Source organism: Castor canadensis, chromosome 5, assembly GCF_047511655.1.
Source record: "Castor canadensis chromosome 5, mCasCan1.hap1v2, whole genome shotgun sequence".
Classification (NCBI taxonomy): Eukaryota; Metazoa; Chordata; class Mammalia; order Rodentia; family Castoridae; genus Castor; species Castor canadensis.
In genome coordinates this window covers 63388389-63411761 of record NC_133390.1, presented here as the reverse complement: position 1 = coordinate 63411761, position 23373 = coordinate 63388389, and the positions used below count along the sequence as shown (strand labels likewise).

General features: G+C 32.5%; 1 protein-coding gene and 1 long non-coding RNA gene across 19 annotated transcripts in view; one reads left to right on the top strand and one right to left on the bottom strand.

Annotated features, from left to right (window-relative positions):
- The window catches only part of Zbtb20 (zinc finger and BTB domain containing 20), an 815899-nt gene that overhangs the window by 161298 nt on the left and 631228 nt on the right, over positions 1-23373 (top strand). The gene's annotated exons all lie outside the window — the stretch shown is intronic.
- The window catches only part of LOC141423241 (uncharacterized), a 75982-nt gene continuing 62143 nt past the window's right edge, over positions 9535-23373 (bottom strand). For both annotated transcript variants that reach the window (XR_012447952.1, XR_012447951.1), the window contains one exon: positions 9535-9866. This is a non-coding gene — a long non-coding RNA (uncharacterized lncRNA). The remainder of the gene's footprint in view (positions 9867-23373) is intronic.

Sequence of the window (23373 nt, the reverse complement as noted above, 5' to 3'; positions counted from 1 at the left end):
ACACCAAAGAAGTGCCATCTGAAACTGTAAAAGGAAAACTCAGGTCAATTAGGAAAAAATGCAATGAGACGTTAGAAATAATTAGAGAAGAAATAAAATGTCTCAACAAAAATAGGAACAAGAATTCAGGGTGTGTTAATGCTGAACAGTCCAGCTGACAGAAAAGGATTTTCAGATTTTGTGGCCAAGAAGGAGTCATCATGATTGGAAATGATGTATTTACTGTTTCTTATCAGAGTCGATAGACAAGACATTCCTGGGCAGCACAGTTCTACATCAGCACAATTCTGCATCAGGAAGGTTTCAGTGGCGCTTTCTTAAATGTATTTTGAAGCAAAAAGCTTGAGGACAACTGTCCTTTATATTAACACATTTCTCATAGACTTTTAGTGCTTAAATTAAAAAGATAAAATTATATTTTAAAATTGATATATGTGTGAGCATGATTATGCTAAATCTATGAATTACCAAAAACAATAGTAATAGCAACTAATAGTCAGTTTAGCCTCAGGATTTTAAATACACTTTAAAATGTTTTCTTAAATCCCATGAAAGTATTTTCAATGACAAAGGTCTCAGATCTTTGCAAATAATAATGACTTCAGAGACATCTAAGTGAAACACGGTAGTCAGGTTTAGACAGATTTAATAAATTAATGACCCAACTGGTTGATGGTATTTAACTTTGAGTAAATAAATCTTAAGAGCAGTTCAACAAAAAAATATTCTTTTTTTTCTTTTCTTTTTAAAACATTTAGTTGTTTTTTTGAGGATGATAAGGAAGTTTAAAGATGTCATTGGCTGTATTCATTATATTCTTTCTCTCCTGCCTTTGTGTAAATCTAGCTTGCCTCTTCATGTTTAGTCATATTTCTTTAAATAAAAATATATTATACCTATAAAATGTATACTCTTTTAGTAAACACAAATATTATGTTTATATTATTGGTCTTTTAAATATTTATTAAATATTGTGGTGATTGATTTTAGATCAAATAATTTTATTGCATATGAAAGACTTCCTTCTATTAAATGGAGCTTTTTTATTTTTTTCACTTTTTAAATTACTGTGCTGGGGGTACATTGTGGCATTTACAGAAGTTCTTGTAATATGTTAAATATATCATACTTGAATTCACCCCTTACATCATTCTCCTTTATCCCTTCCTCCCCCCATTCCTGGGACAGTTTCAGCAGGTATCATTTTTCCATTTACATAATATGTACACAGTATTTGCACTATATTCACCCTCCCCCGCTCTTTCCTCCTCTTCTCCCCCTTCCCACTGGTACCAACACCCCAGACAGGATTTGCTCTGCACTCCTGTTCTATGATTTTGTAAAAGGAAAAAAATGACATTTTTGTTTACTTAAGATAGCTACTCAGGGAGTTTCCTTATGGCATTTCCATGTGTATATGTATTATAACCCCAATTGGTTCATCTCTTTTTCTTTCTTCCTTAGGCCCTTCTTATGATGGTTTCAACAAGTTTAAAAATTCTATATTCATTCTTGTATAGAGAGTACATCAACTGTATTCACCTTAACTTCCTTCTTTTACCCTCCCCCTCTCATATATGACCTCCCCTTAGTCTGATTTGTTTTTCAAATATTGCCATATTTGTACTAGGTCTATATTCCACATATGAAAGAAAACAAGCAACTTTTGGCTAAACCTGACTAACCTCACTTAAGATAATCTTCTCCAGGGGAACTTTCTTTAAATAGAGTGAAGCTGAAACATTTTTGCTATAGCATAACATTATATAGTTGTTGTATATTCTGTTTGTTATAGAAATCTTAGTTAATTTAAATTTTTGCTGCCTGTTAGATGAAGTAAAGAGTAAGATTCATCAAGTTCTCTGTACTTATGAAAGCTTTTATTCAGGAAAACCACAGAGGGTCTTTGCTCCCATTTCCTGCATGGGGAGCAGGAAATGCTTCTCTCTCTCTTTTCTCCATACTGTTTTCTCCTAATAAACTTTAGTGTTACTTTTATTTTAAAAAATGTGTGTGGGGGAACACAGATAAAGATTTCCTCAAAAATACTCTAAATTAAAAATGTCATCAAAATATAAGGAAAGGCTGAAGAAGCATATTAAATTTAAAGGTGACTTTTTATCACAACATGAAAATTATGAAGTACTGTACAGATTAAAGAAATAACTAAGGGATGAAAACCAACAGTCCATGACTGTATCCTGTCCTTTATTCCAAATAATAGTCTCTAAAAATTAAATGGGTATTTTCAATCTTAGTAAATGAAATTATCAACTATTTCTCTACTGGATCAGAGATTGGTGTTATATTTAATATCATTTCCAAAATCAAGGTCACCTAGATTTTCTCCTATATTATCTTGTATTTGTTGAAAAGACTATTATTTCTTGCTTGGATAGCTTTTGCTTCATTGTCAAAGAAGGATCAGTTGACCATGTTTATGAAGGTGTATTTCTGGACTCTCTATTGATCTATTTGTCTGTAAACCAATACCCTCACACTGTGTTAATTACTATAGCATTATAGTAATTCTTAAAATTGGGTATTGTCAGTAGTTGGACTCATTTTCTTTTGTAATATTGTGTTAGATATCTTTCTGTCTTTTGTCTCTTTGAACTTTTGAATCATTTGATCAGTATCTCCAAAGTTACTTGGTGGGATTTGATTCGGATTATCTTGGATTTATAGATTAGCATGTTGACAATATTTAGATTTCCTATCTATGAATATAAAATACCTCTCCATTTCAAATAGATCTTTTTTATATTTATCATTAGAGTCTCTTCATATAGATCTCATATGTATTTTGTTAGATTTGTACCTAGGAATTCATTTAGGTTTTTTGTGCTAATGTAAATGGAATTTTGGTTTTAGTTTCAAATTTTAGTAGTTAATTGTATATAAGAAAGTGATCAAATTTTTATACGTTTATGCTTTTAATGCCTTACTTTCAGTTTTTATTTTTTAAATCCCTTAAACTAATATAAATACATTAAATTGTTGTTCTTTGCTTACATGTGGTTCTCCATGTTCTTTTATACATAATTAGAAAACAACTTTTCATGACAAATTTATAATACTAATATTATCAATAGTTCATGTTTTATATTTGACTTTTTTTGGAATATATACCAAATGTGGTACAATGTGTTTTCAATCACATTATAAGTCTGTTCTGTGTATCCCACATAGATTAATTCTGACTTTTTATGAGTAGAGGCTTAGAATTTATCTTATAATACTTTATTTTTTTCTCTTTTTTTAAGGGCTGATTTTACAAACCTAGAAATTTTTTTCCAGAAATCTACCATAATGATAATATTTTAGAATGTAGGCTCTTGTGGGGTTTTTTTGTTTTTATTTGTGGGAAATGACATCAGGTTTAGGGAGTGCCACTTTAGATGCAGTTTGTCCCCAGTAATGATTGAGACTTGGAAAAATGTAAAATGAAAGATTGTGCTAGCTCACGGAAATGTACATCTAAGTATGTCACTGCTAGTATCGATAGAGGGACTCTTATTGCAATAAGTGGTTGGGGTTTTCTGGTGCCAGAGTTTTTGTGAGTAATATATCGCCATTTATTGCCAGAATTTTCTACTGAACTAGGAGTAAAGTCTGTATTTTTCCTTACAAATATATAAATAAATTTTCTTTGAGAACAATTCACTCAAATATTATAGCATTTGGAACCAGGTAAATTCTTTTTGGCACTCATGACCCTAAGCAACACCAAATTAAGTGGGAATGCTGAGTTAGGAGTCATAGGGAAGGTAAAGTATTGTTATTTCCAAAGTGTGGTCTTTTCTTTGGTGTTCTCTGACAATTTCAATACTGAGAGGTCTTGACAGGCCACTTTTTCTTTTGAATTTAGCCAGTCAACATGGATTAAAAAAAAACCGTTAAGGCTTTTCAGGGCTTGTTAAACTTGAAAGAATATTGATAGATTATAATATTATCAAAATAATACTATATTGGAAAAAGAAAGCAACCCATAAAATAGAGAATAAAACTACGTCAGATATTTTATTTAAAATTGTAATCTCTTTCAAATTTCTGTTAAAGGTCTTTTTGGGTATGAGGAACTATGAAATATCTAATCTGCTAATGTTCCAAAGATTTAAAAAATTTGTTACTAGATATTTGAAATATAAAGTAGATAATGTACTACAATGGACATTTAAATCATCTTCATTCATGTTTGCTGCTAGAATTCCCATAAACACAATATTCTTTGGAAACAAAACCAGATTGTGTTCCTTCTATATGTGCTTTAGAGTAAGTTCACAATAACTACATTCTAAGTTAAATAGTAGGTGGTATTATTAGATGGATCTCATATAGTAGCCCTCTATGAGATGGCATTTTGATATGTTTACTTCTAAATTTTTTATCAACACACAGTTGTACAAATTTATGAGGTACTATGTCATGTTTTAATTCATGTATATATTAGGTAGTGATCCACTCAGGAAAATTAGCATATCTATCAGCTTAAACCTTCATCATTTCTCTATGATGAATACACTCAAATTCCTTTCTTCTATTTTGAGATATGTAATACATTATTGTTAATTATATTCACCTTGCTATGCAACAGAACACCAGAATTTATTCCTCATATCAAACAGACTCTCAATGGAAAAATGGATTTAAAAATATGGTATAAATATACAGAGAATGGAATACCATGCAGATATTAAAAAAAGGCATGAAATTCTGTCATTTCTGACAATATGATGGACCTAGAAGACATTTTGTTAAGTAAAATAAGTCAGGAGCAGAAAGACAAACCCATATAATCTCACTCCTAAGTGGGATCCTAAAAAGTTGATCTCATAGAAGTAAAGAGTAGAATACTGGGTACAAGGAAAATAGTGGGTAACAGGAGAAGAGATAAGGAGAGATCAATCAGCAAGTCTGTTTTTTGTTTTTTGGGTTTTTTTTGACAGCCCTGCAGCTTAAACTCAGGGCCTCATGCTTGGTAGGCAGGTGCTATACTGCTTGAGCCACTCCTCCAAAATACCTTCAAATGTTTGGCTGTATATGACACATTACAGAAGCAGTTGAGACTCAATAATAAATTGTTGGACAGGTGTTAGATGAAAGAAAAAGATGCAATTTGAAATCTTTTTCTATAGGAAAAAGAAAGCATTCAACTATATTTTTCCTGATCTAACAAAGATACAACACTATTTTAAAGTTATCAACATAGTTCTCACCATCATTGGGCCATGAAAGTAAATAGTTAGGTTCCATTTTGGAAAAAATATATTGGGAAAAATATAAAGATTTGAGCAAATTCTGAGAATATAGATCTTTTTGAGAAAAAATAAAACACATTGTATACACTATACCTTTAATAAAAATGGTGAGTTTCTATTAAGTTTCGATGCCAATAATTATGTTTAATGGTTAATATTTGAAGTTCATGTAGAAGTTTGTTCTTTTCCTCACTGCTTTCCTCCCTTCCTCCCTCACTTTTACCCTTTTCTTTCTTTCCTTTAGTTTAATATCTCCTATGCCTTATTCTGCTTAGTGATTTTATTCACTACTGTGGGTTCAGTTACTGTTTATGGGTTGATAAAAGCCACATCTTTTAGTCTGATGCAATTCTATTTGTCTATTATTACTTTTGTTTCCTGTGCTTTTGGAGGTCTTAACCAAAAAATGCTTGTCTTTTTCAATGTCCTGATGTAGTTTTCTTGTGGTTTTTTTTTTTCCTAGTACTTTCATTGTTTCTGGTGGTACTGCCAAGTATTTAATCCATTTTGAGTTAACTTTTGTAACTGGTGAGGAGGGGTCTAGTTTCTTTCTTCGTGTGGATGCCAGAGTTTGCTATTACTGTTTATGGAAAAGACTCATTTCTCCAATGTGTATTTCTCAGCACATTTTGTTAAATTATTTGTTAAAAATTAGTTGGCTAAAAATTTAACAAAATATGCTAAGAATTTTGTTAAACTTTTTGTTAAAAATCAGGTGGCTAAGCTATACAAGGGATTGACAATTTTTTGACCTCAAAAAATTAAACTCCCCCAAAAGTCTATGACCTAAAAAAAGAAATGGGCAAATGAACTGAACAGAGTCTTTTCAAAGGAAGAAGTTCAAATGGCTAAAAAACATAAGAAAAAATGATCACCATCCCTGATCATATAGGAAGTGCAAATCAAAAACCACATTAAGATTCTATCTCATTTCTGTTATAATAGCTACAATCAATAACAGTCCCAACAACAAATGTTGGTGAGGATGTGGGGAAAAAGGAACCCTCATACACTGCTGTTGGGAATGTAAGCTAGGAAAACCACTATGAAAAACAGTATGGAGGCTCCTCAAAAAACTAAAAATAGATCTGCTATATGATCCAGCAATACTACTCCTAGGGATATACCAGAAGGATTGTGAGTCAATTTACAACAAAGACACTTGTACACCCAAGTTTATTGGAGCATTATTCACTATAGTGAAGTTATGGAAACAGCCAAAATGCCCCATTACTAATGAATGGATTGAGAAAATAAAGGGGAGTGGTGAAAGGGTTGAATTCAAGTGTGATATAGTTGATACATTGTAAGAACCTTTGTAAATGCCACAGTGTAACCCCACCCAGTATAACATTAAAGGAAAAAAAATCAGTTGGCTATAGTTGTGCCAACACATCTATATTCTAGCCTTTTTGTCCTGGTCCATTGGTCTATGTATCTGTTTTTATGCCAACATGCTGTTTGGACAATTGCATTGTTGTATATGTTGAAGTCAGGTTAGTGTAATGCCTCCTGTTTTGTTCTTTTTGCTCAAGATGACTTTGGATATTTGTGTGTGTTAGAGCTCTATACAAATTTTAGGATTGTTTTACTTTTGAGAAGAATGTCATTAATATTTTTATATAGAGTGTGTTAAATCTATAGATTTCTTCAGTTAATATGCACATTTTCACAGTATTGATTTTTACAATCCCTGAAAACAGGATATCTTTCCATTTTTTGTGGGTCCTTGTCAATTTCTTTCATCTGTTTTAGAGTTTTCTAAGAGATTTTTTTTTGTTCATCGTTCTGGGCAAATCTTTCCCTGGGTGTTTTATGTATGTATGTATTTATGTGTGTATGTATGCATGTATTATGTATGTATGTATTTGCAGCTATTGTAAATGAGCTTGCTTCCTTGACTTCTATTTCAGGTGGTTCACTACTGGCAATAGTGTTGCTTTTTTATGTTGATTTTTACACCTGAAACTTCGCTTAACTGGTTTATTAGTTAAGTAGTTTCTTTTTGCTCTTCTACATATAAAATCATGTCATCTGCAAACAGAGACAATTTGACTTCCTCTTTTACAATTTAAATGCCCTTTCTTTCTTTTGACGGTTACTCTATGAGTTCCAATACGTTGAATATTCTAGTATGTTGAATCCAAGTAATGTCTGTTTTTGTTGTTCCAGAATTTAGAGTGGAAGCTCTCAGCTCTTCCCCACTCATTTTAATGTGAGCTGTTCGATTAGCATGTATGGTCTTTATTATGTTGTGTTATGTCCTAGTTTGATCAACTTTTAGAAAAGGATTTTTAATTTTATCAAATGCCTTTTCTACATCAGTTGAGAAAATCGTATGATTTTTGTCCTTTTTCCTGTTCATTATTATTATGCTTATTGATTCATGTAATGTTGAGCCAACAACCTTCAATCCCAGGGATGAATCCCACTTGATCATTGTGAATAATCTTTTTTTATTATTTTATTATTCATATGTGTATACAAGGCTTGGGTCATTTCTCCCCCCTGCCCCCACCCGCTCCCTTACCACCCACTCCGCCCCCTCCCTCTTCCCCCCCCCAATACCCAGCAGAAACTATTTTGCCCTTATTTCTAATTTTGTTGTAGAGAGAGTATAAGCAATAATAGGAAGGAACAGAGGTTTTTGCTGGTTGAGATAAGGATAGCTATACAGGGAGTTGACTCACATTAATTTCCTGTGCATGTGTGTTACATTCTAGGTTAATTCTTTTTGATCTAACCTTTTCTCTAGTTCCTGGTCCCCTTTTCCTATTGGCCTCAGTTGCTTTAAGGTATCTGCTTTAGTTTCTCTGCGTTAAGGGCAACAACTGCTAGCTAGTTTTTTAGGTGTCTTACCTATCCTCATACCTCCCTTGTGTGCTCTCGCTTTTATCATGTGCTCAAAGTCCAATCCCATTGTTGTATTTGCCCTTGATCTAATGTCCACATATGAGTGAATAATCTTTCTAATGGTCTGTTGAATTTGGTTTGCTGGTCTTAAGCTGAGGATTTTTACATCTATGTTCATCAAGGATATTAGCTTGTAGTTTTCCTGTTTGTTGTGTCCTTGTCTCGTTTTTGTTTCAGGGTAATGCTGGCTTGGTACAATGTGTTTGGAAGAATATGCTCCTTTTCAATCTTTGGAATAATTTAAGAAGTATTGGTGTCAGGTTTTTTTTTTTAATTTGTTAGAACTCAGCAGAAAAGCTGCCTGGACCTGGCTCTTCTTTAATGGGAGACTTTACCACTGATTCAATCCTGTTATTTGTTATTGATCTATTCAGGTTTTCTGTTTGTTCATAATTCATTTTGGGTAAGGTAGATCTGTAGAGGAACTATCCATTTCTTCTAGGCTATCATTTGTTGGCATATAGTTGTTAATGAAATCACTAATGGTACATTGTATTTCTGTGGTGTCAGTTGTAATCTCTCCCTTTCATCTCTGAAATTATTTGAGTAGTCTCTCTTTCTTTGTTAGTATATATGAGCTTATCAATTTTGTTTTGTCTTCTCAAAGAATCATCCTTCTGTCTTGATATTTTGTTTTGGTTTTAGTCTTTATTTCATTCATTTTTTTCTCTGATCTTTTTTATTTTTGAATTATCATATATTAACAATATGAGGGGATTTCATTGTAATAATTCCATATATGTGTACAGTGTACCTTGAACAAATTCACCCCCTCCATTATATTTCCATTCTTCCTCTCCCTTCTCCCCTCTTTTTGATCTTTATTATGTATTTCCTTCTAGAAACTTTGGGTTTGGTGTATTCTTGTTTGTCTAGCACTTGAAATGCAGTGGTAAGTTGTTATTTGCAGTGATAGGTTGTCTTTGCACTGAATTTTTTTTCTTTAGATGTTATGTTGCTTCTAATGGATAGTTTAACGATTCTAAATGGAAACTGGAAAAGTAGGTTTAACAGTAACCAGATGTTCTGTGATTTAGAATAGCATGCTAAAAGTATTACCCTATATAAAACCTTGATAATTCATAATGCATGCCATTTCTTACTTTCCTTTCTGGCCTATTTAAAAAACATAGTAAGGTACAGAAGTTATATAATAAATGTGAAATTCTTGTCACCCAGAGTTTTTAAAAAGTTAGCATTTGCTATATGTGCTTAAGGTATTTTTTATTAATTAATTAATTATTATTATTAATCATTGCAGAAATAGTTGCAGTCCCCTCCTGTTTACATTTCCCTCTTTTTTTTTTCCTGGAAGTAACTACTCTGTTGAGGTTAAATATGTATGATTTCAGTCCATAATTTTACTATTTTTATTTCATTTCATGCATGAATATACACACATATACATAAACATTTGGTACAATTTTTATCCTAAAATTTACATATATCTTATCTCACCACAATTCCATACTTTCCAGTCTATATACCATGGGTTCCAGGAGTGCCAAGATGAAGTCACAGATGTACCGTAGATATTTAAATTTTTCAAGAGAAACAGCAATATTCAATCTTTGTCGGCCACTAGTTTGAAGTAGTTCATAGTTTCACCATTTGATTTTAGTATATTCTTCTGGCTGGTGTCATGTCTTTCCAATGTTGGGTTTTTGCAGAAAGCAGGTGCTATATGAAAATCTATATGGAGCAGGAGATAAGGGTATCAGCTTTCAATCTGATTTTAAGGTTTGAGGAGTTGTGCAGTGGTCAAAAGCACACATCCCAATAATATGAAATTTAAGGATGGTTATGTGAAACAAAATGTATTTTTCTTTTAATTTATGCTTATTATTTTATATGGCACTATTGCTGAGTCATTAACAGTGAGTTCAATAGCCAAATTATGGAAATAGCCAAGATGTCCCACCACTGACGAATGGATTAAGAAAATGTGGTATCTATACACAATGGAATTTTATGCAGCCATGAAGAAGAACGAAATGTTATCATTCGCTGGTAAATGGATGGAATTGGAGAACATCATTCTGAGTGAGGTTAGCCTGGCCCAAAAGACCAAAAATCGTATGTTCTCCCTCATATGTGGACATTAGATCAAGGGCAGACACAACAAGGGGATTGGACTTTGAGCTCATGATAAAAGCTTTAGCACACAAGGGAGGGGTGAGGATAGGTAAGACACCTAAAAAATTAGTTAGCATTTGTTGCCCTTAATGCAGAGAAACTAAAGCAGATACCTTAAAAGCAACTGAGGCCAATAGGAAAAGGGGACCAGGAACTAGAGAAAAGGTTAGATCAAAAAGAATTAACCTAGAAGGTAACACCCACGCACAGGAAATCAATGTGAGTCAATGCCCTGTATAGCTATCCTTATCTCAACCAGCAAAAACCCTTGTTCCTTCCTATTATTGCTTATACTCTCTCTACAACAAAATTAGAAATAAGGGCAAAATAGTTTCTGCTGGGTATTGAGGGGGTTGGGGGGAGAGGGAGGGGGCAGAGTGGGTGGTAAGGGAGGGTTGGGGGCAGGGGGGAGAAATGACCCACCCAAGCCTTGTAGCCTTGTATGCACATATGAATAATAAAATAATAATAAAAAAAGAGCTTTAAAAAAATAAACTTATAAAACAAACAAACAAAAAAAGTAACAGTGAGTTGCTTAGACATAACTGTTCAATAAATAGATTTGTTAGGATAAGTTTGTGGTAAAAACTATTATTAAGAAGAAAACATGGAGGGTTCTGTGAACTGAGAAATGTTGGGTCATTTTACAACGCATTTTGGTTTCACTTCGCATTACATGATTTAACGTTATCGGTGTTGGTACATATAGATCTGAGATTTTAGTTGGTACAAATTCCATTGTGTGACTGACAGTTTATTCATTTCCTATTGATGGACATTTAAATGTTTCTTTTCTCTACTCCCCTCTTCCTGCACCTCTCATCTTTATCCTTCCTTTCTCCCTCTCTCCTTCCATTCTCTCTCCTCTTCCCTCTTTCCTTTTTTTCTTTCTTTTTAATGTTCCTGTCATAGTCAATATTACAATTAATATCTTTATAAGTGTCCCCTGTATACATGTAGGAAAGCCTCTGTATTTGGATTGTTTGGTTTAGTGCATACATGTTTTTAATTTTATATAATGGAAAATTGATTTCCAAATGTGTAGTATTTTCCCTTTTTCCATGCCCTCACTACCTCTAGATATTGACAAAATTATAATATTTGATGAAGAGTTTGGAGTAAAAGTGTATCTATTTAGAAATTTAATTTTTGTGTTTATTTTAAGTAAGTGTTAACATCTTTTCATATTCTTATTGGCAAAGCAACTTTTATCATCTCTGATTTTTTAATGGTCTCTCAACAGTTTTAAAAATTATAATGCTTATATTTTTATTATTGACCTATTATAGCTTGTTATGTATTCTGAATATAAATTCTTCACTGGTTATATATGTTGCAAATATTGCATGTCTTTTATTAGTGTTTATAGTGTTTTGTAAAGTATATTGAGAGAATGATGGTTTTCTGATTTAATCTCTGAATATAGTATATTACTAAAATTATTTTCTGATGTTGATTAATTCTTACATTTCTGGGATAAATTTTCAATACATGTTTGTTACAGCGAGTTATAGAATTATAGTTATTATGGAGAATTCTATAATTATTATTCTCTATTGTTATTACATATTTATCTTTATCCATTGCTTCATTTGATTTTCTCTGATTTTATTTACAATTTTTGCATTTATGTTCTTAAGTAAGATTGGAAAAGTTTTTCCTTTCTCATGCTCTCTAGTTCTTGTCAGCCTTACGAAATTAGTTTGGGATATTTATTTTTCTTTCTGGAATAGTTTATACAAAGTTAGGGTTCTCCATTCCTTGAGGCTTAAAGGATTCCCCTGTCAAACTATGGAGCTATAACTATTTTGTAGATAGATTTTTTTTCACTATGAATTATTGATCATATATTTTCAGGATTTTTATTTTCTTAATATATCAGTTTTGTTTTGTTATGCTTTTTAGAAAATTGCCCATTTCATTTGAGTTTGTAAATGTAAATAGATTTCCACTTAGTTGTTTAGTATATTTGGTAATTTAAATCTTTCTCAGATATTTGTAGATACATTCTCCCTACTCCAACAGTTTCTAACTGGTGCCTCATTTTTTCTTACAGAGTATTTAATGGTTAATTTTTTTGGCAATACTGGATTTGAAGTTAGGACCTGTGCTTGCTTTGCCACTTGAGCCATGTCACCACCCTTTTTATACTTTTTTAAAAGTTATTTTTTCTGGTAGGATCTTGCTTTTGTCCAGGCCAGCCTGAACCACAGTTCTCCTACCTATGCCCACCACATAGCTGGGATTACAGACATGGAAAACCACATCCAGCTTGTTCATTGAGATGGACTTAAGTTTCCTGATCTCTGCCTCCTAAGAAGCTGGGATTACAGGGATGAGCACTGTCTATACAGCCAAGTATTAATGTTTTGATCAGCTTAAGTTCCACTATTAGGTTAGATATTTTCACTTCTATGTGGTTAATCTAATATGATATTTAACTTAACAAGCTTTTGTTTTTTTGAACTTCTCTATTGTATATTGGTTATATGTCATTAATTTTTGTCCTAATTTTCTTCTCTCTTATTTCATTTATTCTGCTTTTATATTTAACTTGATAATTTGTATCCTTAACTAAATAATTTTACATATTATAAAAATCTAATATATGTCTCTAATCTAATACTACTTTAGCTGCATCCAACAGTTTTTGATATGCCTTGCCATTATTGTCCAGTTTTAAATATTTAGTATTTCCATTATGATTTCTTCATGTCCCATGGGTTATTTATGAATGTGTTTTTTAGTTTCCAACTATGTAGGAATTTTTAATCTATTTTTTATACTAATTTCTGATTTTATTACATTCTAGTTCAATATCTTATTTTATACTATCAATTCTTTTGTTAATATTGAGATCATTTTTTAAAATCTATGACTGCTGAGTTTTATAAATATTACAAATAAATTTGAAAGAATTTGCAAACTTTGGGGAGAAAAATTTCTACTCATCAGTTAGTTCAAAATTATTAATTGTATGGTTAAAACTTTTGTATCTATACAATATTTTTCCTTTCTTATTGTTATAGCTCTTCCTGCTGACTCACTCCTTTGCTTTGTATTGGGCTCTACTCAAATTTCATCTCTTTAATAAGCTGTCTGTAAATATTTCACGATAATATTTACTTCCTCATCTCTCCACTCTTTTTTCCTGTATCCTACAGTTTCCTTGTGGCATTTGTTAGTACTGGACTTTTATTTTATATGTATTTGTTCATTTTCTCCCTTAGTAGAGTATAAACTTACTGAAGGCAGCATGTTTTCACTACTGTATCTTTCAGATCTAAAATAGTATCTTCCTAAAATAGGCATTTCAAACTTATTGAATTCATGAACAAAAGAATATCAGATTTTTAAAGTATGTTGGGCTCATTTTCAGTTGATATTGTTTTCTGTGGGAGTTTGTGGGTACTTCCAAACTGAATTAGCATTTCCTTTCATCCTTCCATTTTAAGGAAAAACTGATTGCTTTAATGTTAATTTTATTATTGGGTTTTCTGTCATAAATAGATAGCATAAATACTGACTCCTAAGAAACCTATGATATTTAACTGGGGTTTATATTTATGTGACTCTTTTCTACCTAGAGCCATAAGAAACCCCCCCTTTTTGTGGTTTAGGGGTTTGAAATCAGGGCCCACACCTTGAGTCACTTCTCTAGCTCTTTTTTGTGATGGTTTTTTTTGAGGTAGGTTATTGCAAACTGTCTGCCCAGGCTGGCTTTGAACCATGATCCTCCTGATCTCTGCCTCCTGAGTAGCTAGGATTACAGGCATGAGCCACTGGCACCTGCCCATAAAAAATTCTATAGCTTTCTTACCACCCCTGCAGACTAGTCTGTAGACTTTCTAATCTAAATCTTATAGGTAGGAATTCTTAATAAGTATGACTCTAGTCACTCCTCTCCCACTTTCAATGGCTCTAGGTCTTTCTGTTTTTCCCATCGCAGAGTTTCTGCTCAATACATCACCCCAAATATCTGGGTATATGTGGGTTTGATGCCCTAGGGGACAACCAAGTCTGCTGTCACCCTCTGCTCTACCTTTGAGTCCTTTTTTCTGACACCCAGAGATTTACCTTTTTATCTTTCATTCTAACTTGGTTCACTTTTAAATTTCAAATTATCCTGAATATATGGATATTTGACAAGAAAGAAATACAACTACATCTAATGAGTCAGCCTATTTACAATTCTAGTAGGTTCATTAGTATTTGTGCTAACTTTTAAGTTTGTTTATTGCTTGGTGGTTGACATACTAGTTTCTATGCTATCATGTCAATAATCATATGTGAATTTTAAAAAGAAAATTTCCTTCAAGTTAACAGTGTCATGCAGTGTGTATTTGTGTGTGTGTGTGTAGGGTGTGTGTGTGTTTGTATAAGTGTAGATGTAATAAGAATGGGAAATAGGAGAAAAAGGAGATATTGAAGAATTTAAGTACAGTGTGAGTTATAAAGAAAAAATAGTTTAGGAGGAAAGGAAGAAAATGGGGAGTGAAGGAGATTTTGTCAGTAAGACAGCTTGCACCTAGACAAGATATATCATTGGTAATGCTAGTTTAATTCTTTTTATGGACAGATAAATTATTTTAATTTCCATCTGTATTCCCCTTCAACTCATTAGACTTGACTTTTATTTTTTTTTAGCATGTAGCTCAACTGATGCTTTTTGCTGAGACCTGAGTGAAGTTGAGAGGTTTGCACTTATACTTAATTTTTAGCATTTTATGATTTATGCTGTACTTTTGGTCCTTCTGAGTGCAGAACAAGTGATTGTCAGTTTGACTGTCTGTGAAAGCTCCTATTCTATCATGTGATGTTGTCGGGAACCCAGCAATACTGTGTACTTTTGGAAACACTTTTCTTCAACATGCTGAATACATAGCAGAAGCGTAGGTAATAAAGCTATTCAGGTCTCACAAGTGGGATTTGAATACTTCATCCTCTCTTGCAAATATTGAAGCATTTTTTATTGTTCTCCATATCGGGAAAAAAGTAATTTCTTCAGTGAGTCAGGTACTTTATGGAGCTTTTGAAAATGTTATTTTTCAGATATATTCAACAATTTTATCACTATTGTGTAATTTAGTAGTGAGCTTTTTGCATTCATCATACCTGGGAAGATCAAGCATTTTATGACCTAAAAAAGCCTGATCCTTGTATTGCACAATTACCTAAATGTTCCCATTATTTAGAAGGGATATTTCAACTGTCTCAAGGTTTACTTTTACTAGGATTCTCAAATGTTTTCGTTTATTGAATACTGAATCCAACTGAATCAGACTTTAAAATATCTAAAAATCCTTTTTATATTGTCTCATTTTGTTTAAAAATTGTTACATCATATGCTGATGTAACTTAATGGTAAATTTTACATTTAAATGTTACAGCTGAGATATTTTTGTAAGAACTTGAAGCTAAGAAACATATTTTGACATTGTCTTCTTTGGAGAGACTTATGTAGCCAGAGCAGATAAAACAGAATTGGACGTCAGATATATAGCGTACAATTTATCGGCTATCACAAATGGATGGGCTGATACCTTAATGAAAGCTGATTGGCAGTAGAATTTATTGCAGCAACTGGAAGATAAAGAATAGAAAATGATAGTGTTGCTAATTAAAAAATAATGACAATGTCTCATGACAGGGTAGATCAATGAACTATCATTTAGAATTTTTACCAAGTTTTAGTTTAATTGGACAGCTGTTTTGGTATTAGAATGCAATTTTGAAAAGTATGTAATGAGTTTAAAATGCTTTTAGAAAATACCTTCAATCAGAAACAAGAAAAGGTATGTTCTAATTGGGAAATTTAGAAGGCCTGAAAGATTTTGAAGGAGAAATAATTGTTATAATTGACATAAATGTAATTTGAAATGGTCTTATAGTATATCTAACAACATTCTCAAACAAAAATTTGGAAGAGAAATCAGTAAACATCTTAAAGACAAAAGAATCATGTGCAGTAACAAGATGAGTTTATTACAAATAAATCATGTCTGACAAAATTAATAGTTGTCTAGAATACCACTGCAGAATTAACCTTGATAAAAGGAAATATGGTTTTTGAACTTCAATTGAATGTTTGCTGTAGCTTTTCAAAAATAAAATTTAAATTACAGTCTGATGGATGAAGCATTTATGGAAAGATGACAAATCTACACAATGCCAAAACATAATGCTAAGACCAACTCCGCATTGACTGTGGGATTAGTTCGCAGTGACAAGGGCAATCTGAGTGGTTCAGGTTTTCTATAATCTCTTCCACATATTTACACATTTCATATAAAAGCAGAATGTATATCACACAAAGGCAGCTTCTAATACAGGTCATCCTTGAACCCCTAGTTAGTGAAACTTGAGGCTAATTCCTCCATATAGCAATTCTTGAGTCTTCATTGAGAAGTTTAAATCAGAGGTCCAAAAATCTGTCACATCTCCTATTTTTTTATAAACAAAATTCTACTAAAGTACTGCCATGCTAATTTGTTTATATATTTGTTTCCTATGGTGTCTTTCAGACAATAGTAGCAGAATTATATAGTTGAAGCAGAAATTATATAATCAACAAAGCCTAAAATATTTATTACTTGTTACAAGAAAGTTTGCTAATCCCTGGTTTAAATGAATGACTTGGAAAATGCACTCGTAGAAACATTAAGTAGAATATTTGTATGTTGCAAGAAGGAACGTTACTACACTTAGGGTTTAGTCTCACCCTGCATCTTCCATGTTTCTTGCATATTGACCTGTTCCTTAGCAGTAAAGTTCTGAAATGAGATATGTCACTGTCACTGCTTTGATTCAATTCCACTCAACAGTTCTTGACATCAAAAAGGAGATAATGATATATCAATGGTGTAGTGGGTAAATATGAAAGGAACAGTGACTAAGACAAACAATGTTGTGGATCTTCTATATCAAGACATTTTAGGTCTGATTCTGTAGCAGTCTATTTTTTTTAAATTCTGAAAATAAGTATATTCAGCTTGATCTTGGACCATTCTCTCATATGTATTTATGTTAGGGACACAGCACTCATCAACCTATGCCTTAAGCATTGTAAGTGCTTGATAAATATTTATAGCTTGAGTGTTAACTTCTTAATGATTTCCTGTATTAATTTATTCATTATTCAGCTTTTTGAGTGCTTACTATGTGCTAGGTTTGTGACTTTGGGAGTGAATAAGACAGACAGTATCTCTAATATAGGGAGATAGATAATGAATGAGTTTATAAGTTAGAAAACTAATTGTAAATTAAATGATAACCTGGAAAATAGAGAGTGAACTTTTGAGTGACTTGGGTCAGAAAGGATGAATAGTGGGATAACGAGTAGTGAGGTGCTGTTTGAGTTGACAACTGAATGATGAAAAAGGGAAACCATTATGAAGTGATTTTGGAGAAGAGCCTTTTGAGACCAGCCTCAAAAGGCTCAGACAAGAATGGCCTTATAAAGAAAGAGAAAGAAGGTCAAGTGGATGTATTGTGATAAAACAGCATAGTGTGTGGCGGGGGGAGGTGGGTATGTGTTTGTTAATTTAGCATGTTCCATGTTTTGTATCTGTGTTTTATGTCTATGTTAGTGGGAACAGGGCATAAGATTAGTTCCTTGCATATCTTCATAGGCATTCAAATAGTCAATCAATATTTTCTAAACAGAAATGTAAATATCTGAGCTAAAATGAGAATGACTAGATTAATTATACCTAAATCAATCAAGAATGAAAGAGAAGGCTTTGCATAGACATCTGGACAGGAATAAGAGAAGAGTGAAAAGAAAGAAATTATTAAAATAGTGAGACTTTTGGAGATATTTAGGATTAGTACTTGGTTCTTTGACTCCAAGACCAAGTAGAAGAAGCTTACTTGGAATGGCACTGCCTGGATCTGAGAAGTTGTCATACATTCTGATGAAGCAGAGACTTCTGTTTGGAAAGCAGCAAGCTAACAAGGACATTTAAGGAAAACTGTACCTTATAAAGAAGGTTGGGGGTGGGATTTGAGAACAGAATATATTTGTTTTTGAAATTTTGTTGACGTTTAGCAGTAAGAAGATTAGGGCTGGTAAGGGGCCTAACTTAAGTGGCTGAAAAGAGACATTCCAAACACCATAGTGTCCAGCAATACCAGCCAAACAGAGGGAAAAAATAGGTTGTAGGAAAATGGAGTAAATATGTGTAGAAAAATGGTATGTTGAAGTGAACATATCAGGGAGAAAAAAGAGAGTAAGTTCCTTGTAAGTATCTTTTGGAGGATGAAAGAAAAAGGCAATTTCAGAGAGCAAAACTGCCTTTGGATAAGCATCTGGGGGCAGTAAAATAGCATAGGAAATACCTTTTAAAAAAAGAGTTGCTGAAATGGTCATTGAAGCAGTAGTGAAAACCTTAAAACTGCAAGTTTATGCAATGAGAAACACATTTTTGAAACTAGAAAATAATGGGAAGCATATAACATAAATATTGGAAATTATTAAGCATTGAAAGAATATAATTGAAAAATTTATTTAATTCAACAAATTACTTAAAGTTTGAACTCTGTTGGTTATATTTTGACTTAAAATTTAAAAATTCCTATCTGTAACTTAACTGCTAATCTGTTTTGTATATAAGATACACAAAAGTCTTCATTTTAAGGATTGTAAGGATGAAATCTCTCATTAGTCTGAACCCCCAAAACATCCTGATAGAAACATTTTTCCCTTTTTCAGCTTGCTTGGATCAGGTGTTAATCCAGTGCTTTTGTCAGGTTCAGACGTAATGGTTTTACTATTAACTTTCATCAACATATTCCTCCCTGTCCATGTCCCTGAAATAGGGTGAGCACCGTCTGAGAAGCAATGCTGACCAGTTCCTAAATATTTTTTCTTGAGGGCTGTGATATATTGCATCATATTTTACTTTCTCTAATTGGCATTGTTCAAGTTAAAATCAGTTTTTGTTCATTTTCTATTTAATAGGAATTGACAAAGTAGACAAGAGCACCTCATGTTGGACTATACAGAAAAGATACCATGGAGGACATGTTGGGGACCTGGGAAAGTTTGAGAAATATTTGAAAGTATTTCAGCTACATGAACACTGCATAGCACATTATAGACAATAATTTTCTGAATAGTATAGTATGCTTGTTTAAAATCTTATCTGATTGGATTGGTGGGTATAATTTCTATATAATTTGGAAGTGACAGTATGTAATGGAACCAGATTATGGAGAAAATTGAAAACCAACTACTTAAGACTTGATGTTGTAAGTGATTGAGAATTGTTATAGGGAATAGGGTAACAATTAGAGGATTTCCAAATATTTGTTTCATTATGGTATATAGGATGATTTAGAGGTAGACAGATGTTGGGGATGATATTGCATTCCAACCATACTTTCCATTTTAACCAAGTTCTCATTCCTAACTTGGCTTTGCTGCATTGAAATCAATTACTCCATCAAAGTCTCTGAGTTTAGAGTAGATTTTTCTCAGTTACCCAGCTTCTTTATGTTGTCATGCATCTGTATACCCGTTTACCTGATATGGTATCTTCTTTCCTATATGTCTGGTTTTTAACTACTTTTAGGACTTTGAATATTCTTTATTTTGCCCTTTTACAATTGTGTCTAACTAGTATCTGATTTTTTTTGAATTTATATGTAGAGAATAATTCAACAAAAATTAAATGGACTTGATTTATAATGAAGTCCCCTCTTTTACGCAAATTATAAGGATGGGATTCATTTAATTTTTTTTTTGTATCTGCCTTGTTCTTGATGGAACTACTCAATATATAAAGACTGGTACACTAGGGGGAAACCCTGTGCTACATATTGGCTGCTATCTCTGATAAAAGTATGTCAGGGAGAAGGATCTGCCAAGAAAATACATTGCTGCAGCTTTGACCTCTGAAGCAACTTCCTGCCCTCAACAAATATGCATTTACTTTAATATTTTACTTCACAGAAATGAGTTAAGACTAAAAAAGAATGTTGAAATCACCACACAAAAGGGACTAAGGTAGAAAGGAGAAAAATAGGGGATGAATCAATTAAGGATATTGTACATGGAAATGTCATAATGAAACCCCCTGTATATCTATCTTAAACAAACAAAAATGTTTTTTTGTCAAAAATGAGGGTCAGGAAGGTAAAAAAAGGTCTTGTATGGGGATTGGTAGCAGGGGGAAGGAAGTAGGAAAGGGTGAAAGAGGGCAAATATAGTGAAAATATTATATACTCATGATGAAAATGGAACAATGAGACCTGTCAAAACTATTTTAAGAAGGGAGAGAGGGTGGATAAAGAAGAATAATGTAGGAGTAAATTTAAGATATATTGTAAACACTTTTATAAGTGTCTACAATGTATCCTTAATAACAATTAATATGCTAATAAAATAAGACTAAAAAATGCAGTCTTATTTGTATCTCTCTAAAGACAAATTAGAAATAGCAGACAGTCCTAATTTTGGAACTGTTAGTATTATAATATTGCCCATTTATTTTAGTATCTTGGCACAGAATGGATAATCATTCAACTTTCTATCCCATTAAAAATATTTCCACAAAGGAAATAAGGTGTCAACTTTTATTGTATGGTTCTACATTTATTGAACCATACAATAAATACATAGTTTGTATTTACCTGGCATTGACTGGACAATTTATGATGGTATATAACTGTCCGCAGTCCAAGGGTGGTACTAGTTTTTTCATCAACTTAAGAACAATTCCTCTTATGAATTTGTCTGAGAAGACAGTATGAATGTTTCCTGCATTGTAGTGAAGATGTGGACTTGTGTTAAATATAAAATTACATTAAGAAACCTCATCAGTTCAAGAAAGTTTGAAGCTGGACATGTAAATATGTGGACTGTAAGACCCAGATTGACTGGGTGTGAATTCTGCTCCCCAGTAGAGGAGTATCATTTGGCAAATTACTTAATCTCTCTGTGACTCAGATGACACAACAATAAAATGGGGATAATGATCCTATCTCCTAGACTTTTTGTGAGGTTGAAATAAGCAAAAATACACACAAACATTTAGAAACTGAATTCCTTATCTGACTGTATTTGCCATTATGTTTTAATTTTTAGATGTAAATATGAAAATTAAGTAGTCCTCTCTGGCCCTGCCTCCTCTGAGAATTATGAAAATACAAGGAAAATGTTAACTGCCACTTCTCTTAAAACGTGGGGTGATTTGAAAGAGCACTCTGAAAATATCATGTACACATTTATGTAAATGGAAAAATGAAGCCTGTTGAAATTATTCCAGGAATGGGGGAGGGTAGGATGAAGGAGGGTCACTTCAACTATGATACACTGTACACGTCACAATGTACCCCCAATACAATAAAAAAAAACCCTCAAGGAACTGATAATACATTTGTCCTAAAAGAAGGCATGTTTAACCTTTAAGTAAGACTAAATGAACCAGTTTTTATATTCCTTATAGAAGACAGCAGACAAAGTGTCAGAAAATAGCTCTCATTATTAAGGGTATCTGTACATGTACCTTCAAACATCCTTTTTATGTCCTGGGGTCACTGTTTATTCAGTACAATCTCTAAGTGTAAGAATTTAGAATTCTGTATAATTAGAAGGCATGGGGTTTGTATGCTGGTCCCCAGGCACCTGGAAATCTTACACAAAATTTTGTGAGTGTGTGCACTCTTCTGGAGAAAAAGGTCCTTGGTTTTATCATCTTCCCAAAGAGCCTTATGACCACCCTTCCTCCCCAGATTAAGAGCCATCCATCCTCTAAAGCAATCTGAATTTTTAATCTTTAGAGAGAGAGAAAATTATTATAGCCTCTTTACCAAGGCAGAAAAATCTATTAGTATATTTTAGAGTTTTAGTAAAAAGGGTAAAAATAAAGCCCTTTCCCCATCTAGTCAGGAAATTTAATTAGCCATCATTCCAGGTAATCAGTGTTTACTCCTTCCAAGCAACAATCATTCTTCAGTACATTAGCTGGGCTGGTACTTCATCCAAAGAAAATGGTGTTCTATTGTATATTCTTTTTTTATTTATTCTAATCTCACAATTACTAACATTTTCCATAGTTTCGTGATTGTATATTTCTTCTAGTATGTTTAGGAATAAAAGTATTCTATAAATGTTTATTTCAAAAGTATTGTGATATTATTATTGTGATTTAGCACTAACAGTTCTACTCATTTTGCTCAAATGAATTGTGAAATAAATTGTTAGGGGATAAGGGAAAGCTGTATGGTAAGGAATTTTAGTGATCTTTGAAATCTTAAAAATGTGTTCTATTTCTTGTATACTTAGCAAATGTTTAATTTCACATTTGTTCAGTGTTTTTAAATTGGTTTTTATTAAAATGACTTAATAGATTATTTTACAATAATTATTTTATGGGTCATTAGAAATGGTACACATTCCAAGCTCAAAAACTTTTAAGTTTTACTTCAAGGAGATTAAGTAAATAATTCAGAAATGCATTCTGTTTACCTGTTAATAATTAAGCAGGTTAGACTGTGTACTTTTTATAGTCATTGAGTTTTTATTTTTTTATTTTTTGGTGTGTTGGTTTTTAAGATTAAGGAATTCTGCTATTGGGAAATAAAACCAAATGAAGTGAAACTGCATAATAAAGGATAGGGCTTGGTTTACTTTAAGGAGACAAGTAAGAAGAAAATACTGAATGGATTTTAGGGTTAACAGTGGTATGAAGCACATCATCTTTATGAACTTTTTTCCTCTATTTGGAAGGGAAACTGCAATGCCTAACAGAAAGAAGAATTGGGTCAAGTGAATGGTCTTTTGTTGCCCTAGAGCTCCAGCTCAATGGTTTTGATTTGCTTCTAATAGCTTTCCTATCAGGTTCCAATAGACCACTGCCATGAAGAATTCTACCTTAGAATTTATCATATTTTCTTGGTGATTTACAAACACTAATAATATCCAAAGACAGAATGGAATACCTATACTTTAGGATTGACCATTGTGGATAGACTAGAACTACTAGCTTTTTGAATTTTAGGGGGAGTATATCTTGTAATCTTGATTATGTAAATGAACAGGTTCTTTCAGATGGCTTTT